Source organism: Gavialis gangeticus, unplaced genomic scaffold (assembly GCF_001723915.1).
Source record: "Gavialis gangeticus isolate Ggan-Ray unplaced genomic scaffold, GavGan_comp1, whole genome shotgun sequence".
In the NCBI taxonomy this organism is placed as follows: domain Eukaryota; kingdom Metazoa; phylum Chordata; order Crocodylia; family Gavialidae; genus Gavialis; species Gavialis gangeticus.
In genome coordinates, this window is record NW_017728992.1 from 59,702,328 (window position 1) to 59,707,905 (window position 5,578).

The 5,578-nt window shown below is 43.0% G+C and overlaps 1 long non-coding RNA gene across 1 annotated transcript in view; it reads left to right on the forward strand.

The window, feature by feature from the left end:
* LOC109301833 overlaps window positions 1-5,578 on the forward strand; it is an 8,083-nt gene that overhangs the window by 1,081 nt on the left and 1,424 nt on the right. The window contains exon 2 of the long non-coding RNA XR_002098644.1: window positions 5,032-5,038. This is a non-coding gene — a long non-coding RNA (uncharacterized LOC109301833). The remainder of the gene's footprint in view (window positions 1-5,031; window positions 5,039-5,578) is intronic.

Genomic DNA, 5,578 nt, shown 5'->3' on the forward strand with positions numbered 1-5,578 from the left:
AATCAACCTCTGAGCAGGGGTGGGGGGGTGGGGTGTAAATCAAAGAAGAGGGATTTCAGAAGGGGTAAGAAAGAAGAGACAGTTGTCTATCTAAGGTGGGATGATCCCTATCTTGCCTGCTTTCAGGCATGGGTAGATCCAGGATGTACTAAAGTGGGGTGATGGCACACCATCCCTCAGACTATGGGGCAAGGTGTGGCTGGAACCCTCTGGGCCCACAAAGAACATTGGGAGAAGGGAGAAGATTCAAGCAGAAAAGAAACCTGCCCACCACTGCTGCTGTCCCCAGATGAGTCAGGGGTGGGGGGAGCCCCAGAGTTGAGCAGCCGAATAGGGTGCTGGACTTGGCTGAGGGCAGTGACAGCAGCACACAGGTTCCTTCTTCCACCGCCTGCTCCATGCTGCACACCCCATACGTCCCCCCCCAAGCCAAGGGTAGGCATCTGAAAGAGGAATCTGCATGCTGCTGATCCCAGCCAAGCCCAGCATCTTGCATAACAACTCCGCACAGCCCTTGGCTGGAGCAGGACAGAAGCAACTCTGGGGATACCCCTGTGCCTGCATCACCCAGGGTCAGTGATGGGTGGGCTCCTCCCAGCTAATGGGGGACTTGGGGAGGGCAGGGAGCAGGTGCAGGAAGAGAAAACTAGCCTGCGGTTGCCACTGTCTCCTATTGAACTTGGTACCCCACAGAGCCACAGCCTGTGGCTGGAGTAGGGCAAGAGCAGCTCTAAGACATCCCTGTGCCTAGGCCAGCCAGGGGCAGTAACAGAAGAGGAGCACATCCTCACCACTACAACCTCCCAGCCCTGCCCCTGTTTTCAAGGCACTGAACCATTGGTTATAGTTGTTCCCATAGGCTTCTAATAGTCACAGTCCTCAGGCAAACAAGAGTCTCACATATAGGGTGGTGATCATACAGGACAGTTTGTTTGTCCTCTGTCCTCTATTGATATGAAACCCAGTGCCTTTATGTCCTCTATTTATCTCTTCAAGAGAGGACAACAGAGGACAGAGTAGCAGAAAACTGGAATGTCCTCTATGATGGCCACCCCACAGTCACCTAACTCTAGAGCACTTAAAACTGATAAGGTAGTAGAGAGAGGTAGTCAGACTTGGTCAAAGGCATTCTTCTATCACTACAAAAATATATACACGTTTCCTCAATATTTATTTTAAATGGAGAAAATGGGGGAAAGCAACTTTCACTGGGGAAGTGGTAGAACATTGGGAAATTTTAAAATCATTAAAAAAATTCAAAAGGATATAGCAATTTGTTCTTTTTTTTATCCCCTAGTTCTTTCTTACTTTCAGATAAGCAGATCAGGCATTAACTTTTGGGCAGTACTGGAAATTTCATACTTGGTTTATAATTCTGTCAAACCCCTAGCAAAAGTCATATATTATGTCTTTTTTCCACCTTATATGGAAGTCATATATTATGCCTTTTCTCCACCTTATATGATATAAGGTGGAGACCTTATACCATATCCCCTGACATTTTGCATCAATTGCCCCCTAAAATTTTGAAGTCTCACAGTTTAAGGAATACCCATGCAGGTAATAGCTATGTTAACATCTGTAACCAGGTGAGTATTAGCCAATACATGAAAACACAGCTGTGTCAATCTAGGACATTTTTATGAATATACTGTTCAGTTTTTTCTAATGTTGAATTTTTATATTTTTCAACAGCAGTTGCACAACAGTGGTTTTAGTCACTAATCAATCTTAGCAGTCATTTTGGTATTGATGTACACTGCCTTAGAAAGCATTAGCTGTTATTCTGTAAACAAAGGGAAATCATCTTACAATGTGAGTTGCTAGCACAAATTTCATTTGGTATCATTTTGTATTAGGTTTTATTGTGTTTTGCAACAGTACAGCTGAAATCCACTTAGTGTATTTGTGCTTCTTCCATAAATTGCACAAATAGGGCTTGTATGAACAAATTTGCCAAATTGTAGAAATTAGAGATGAGAAAGAAAACTATTAGGCGATCTTGTTCATTTCCTCTGCCAGTTCAGCATTTTTTCTACTGAAGAGACAAGTACTTTATCTAGTCTAGTTTTAAATAACTCAAGTGATGAGGCCCCTACCTTCTCCCTCAAGAGATGGTTCTGCTATCTAATGGACCATAGGGCACCAACTCCATGGGTACACCAGGGCTCAAGCACCCACTGAAAACTATTAGCAGGTGCTCAGTACCCATCAGCCACAGCCATTTTGTTTGCAGACATTAAAAAAAAATCACGCTTTACCAGAAGAAGTAGCGCAATACTTCAACCCAGCTCTGCAGTGTCTGTAAAGAATTGAACACTTCATCAGGGCTTTTGGCACTTTTACCTAAAGCTGATTCAATCAGCTACTAGAAAGAACTGACAAGAAAGCCCCACTAAAGTGCTTGATCTTTACAGATGCTACAGAGCCAGGCTGAAGTAACACGCTGCCTTTTCTGGGTATGTGCTGGGCTCGGCACAGGAATGTCCCAGGTTTGAAGTGCCAGTTTTGGGGAGGTTTTTTACATCTGCAAGCACCCACTGCCAAAAACCAAAGTTGGCACCTATGTAATGGATGTTAGAAAATATTTACCCCAATACCAGTCTTCCTTTTCCCTTTGCTCTCAGTTTCACTCTGCTGGCACACAGTTTTAACTGATATGAATTCTGTGCGTGTCATAGTTCTCTCTTTCATGTGGTGGTTGAATAATTCATATTTTTGTTGTGATTTGAGGAGTATCAGAAATAAACAGCCAGTTAGTACACAACAACTAATTCATGGAATAGTTATGCTATATATCAGTTTATAGGCTTCTATATTTTCTGGCAAGTCATGGCTGACACCTCTCTTCACATTAAGGAGTGGAAAATGTCAAGTGTGTCTAAAGGGGGATATGCCCTCTTAAGGGTATACACAGCGATCTTCCTGAACATTCAGGAGACTGAGGCAAACTGCTTTGTTCTAGTACTCCTCCTTTTAAACGGATAATTTTAGTGGAGATCCATATTTAAAGATCAGATCCTTTTGATAAGTAAATTAAACACACTTGGCAAAACCCTTGCTTCTGTGAAAGATGGAATGCTTATTAATTGCCACTCACTATCAAATGTTTTAAATTGACATTATAACCCAGATGGGAAATGTTCAATATTAAAAAGGGCAGTTTTAATGTTGTCTTGGCAGCTATACCTCTGAAATCAGATCTTTGTATAAAATATTGATTCACATCCTGACAGTACCTTGTCAATTTAATTACAATTAATTATGCATTAGACAATCCTAGGTACATTTTGAAAGACAAGAAACAAAAACATATGTGAGGAAAGTTTACGTATTTGCACTAATTAGCCAGGTATTACAAAAATGTAACCATACACATTCTAAAAGCAATAACTAAGGAATGAAGTCATACTAGACATACACACACACATGCTTCTGAGATCGCTAAGAACACCTATTTTTGTTATCAGTACCTAAACTGCATCTGCCATGTGTGACTGCACAGCATAACCAACCATTATATATGTTACTGTTTACTTAATATAATAGCCACAGTAAGCAAATGCAGGACAAACTATAGGACTCAATATCATTGTTAATATACATTATATATATTGTGTGTAGCTATCTAAGAAGGCCAGTTCTAGTAGGTGTACACATCAAGGGAGATGGGGAAATGTTTAATTCAATGGTGACATAGATGATGTAAAAGTCAGCTCCATGAAATCTATGGACCAGGGTCACTTAATGTTGTAAAAACAAAATGCTGCTGGACTTGGAAGACACTTACCACAACCAAAACAATATCTCAGATGTACATTGCAAGACTGACCACTAAAGGAAGGCTCAAGAAATTGTCACCTCCCACACCAATACTTTGTGGGGTCTTCCAGCTTTCCAATTCATGCTGTTCAGTTAGAGCGAGTTAAGGCAATGACTCCCTTGTATGGCTAAAGCTCAGGACAGTCCTCTGAGATTTTAATAACCTGGCCAGCACTGAAGCTGGACTATGACAAGAATTAAGTGATGGAAGATGTCTCCTCCTCCTGTCATTATGGTGCCTCCACCACTAATGCTTACCTTTTATCATCCCATCCCAAACCATAGAATAAAGGAGAGGATTCCCCTAAATACAAGCATATTTTTAACTGTTTGTTCTATCTGTTTTGGTGGGTTTTTTTCTTCAAGCCTCATAGCTTTTTTTTGTTTTGGTCTCCTTGGTAGACTTCAGGAATGGAGCTGTCAGCCAAGGAAAAGCACAATGCAGGCAGTTATTCATTTAAATTTGTTTCCTTTGTTGACTGGCATCTAATCCAGCACAAGGAAAAAAGCAACCCCTATTTTACCAGTTAGAAGCCTGAATCTTTTTGTGGTGGCTGATTACCTGCAGCTCCCACTGAAGTCCTCAGGTGCTCAATAGCTCAGAAAAACAGCTCCTAGGTCAATCCTGTTTGCCAGACTCAGTAGATTCTCTTTACGCCCTTTGGAGAGTTAACTAAATGAGGAGGAATGGTTGAGCATGTGAGGCATATTTAGCTTGGAGAAAAGGCAGTTAAGAGGGGGACGTGACAGCAGTCTTCAAGTATCTGAATAACTGCCATAAAAAAGAGGGACAACAACTATTCTCCTTTGCTTTGAAGGCAGGCAGGAAGCAATGGCTCCAAACGAGATTTAGATAAGCTATTGGGAAAAACTTTTGGGGCATGTCCAGATGAGCACACACATGCATTTCCTGGGGGACAAATAGCAGTGGCACATAGGTGTACCACTGCTATTTGTCCCCGGGGAATAGTTGTGCATGCGTGCTCTGTAGTACAGCAAGTTGCCCCAAATGGGGTAGAGGAGGCGGGGGCCAGCACTTGGGCTAGCCCCAGCAGCCTTACCTGGGGTCCTGAGGGCTTCCCGAGGCTGTGGCAGCAGCAATCCAGCTCACAGAGCCTGGCTGGCACCTGGAGCATGGCTCCAGCCAGCTGGGCTCTGGTTTTGGGTGGCACATACTGCCACCACATGTGCTGCCCCACTTTTTTTCAGGCACAGGGTTTTTTGACACCAGGATCTGCTGGTGTAAAAAAAAAAAAACACACCATACTGCAAATTAGCAGTGCAGCAAACACCTGCATGTGTGGCACATACAGTTTGCAGTGCCACAGATGGATCTGCAGTACTGTATACCACACACGTGCACTTATCTGGACATGCCTTTTGAGGGTTACAACACTGAGGCAGTGGAATAAACTCTCTAAGGAAGTTATGGAATTTCCTTCACTGGAGATTTTCAGGAAGAGGCTGGATAAGCTTTAGCAGAGATGCTACAGGAATAGTTTTCCTAAATTCCTTCAAGGAGTTGTACCAGATTCCTCTTTAGGGTACATGTTCACCACTTCCAATCTATGATCACACAGCTTATTTTAAAATTGAACTAACTGGGGTTACTTTAAGATGCATGGTCATAGATTGGGAGTGTCTTGTGCATGCTTTCACTGGTGCCAGGAGCCTGATCTAAGTAACTGGGGGTGGGGGAGGGGCAGGTGGGATCAGGGGAGGGGATAGCGGGTCTGCAGGAGCGGGGTTGGTGGCT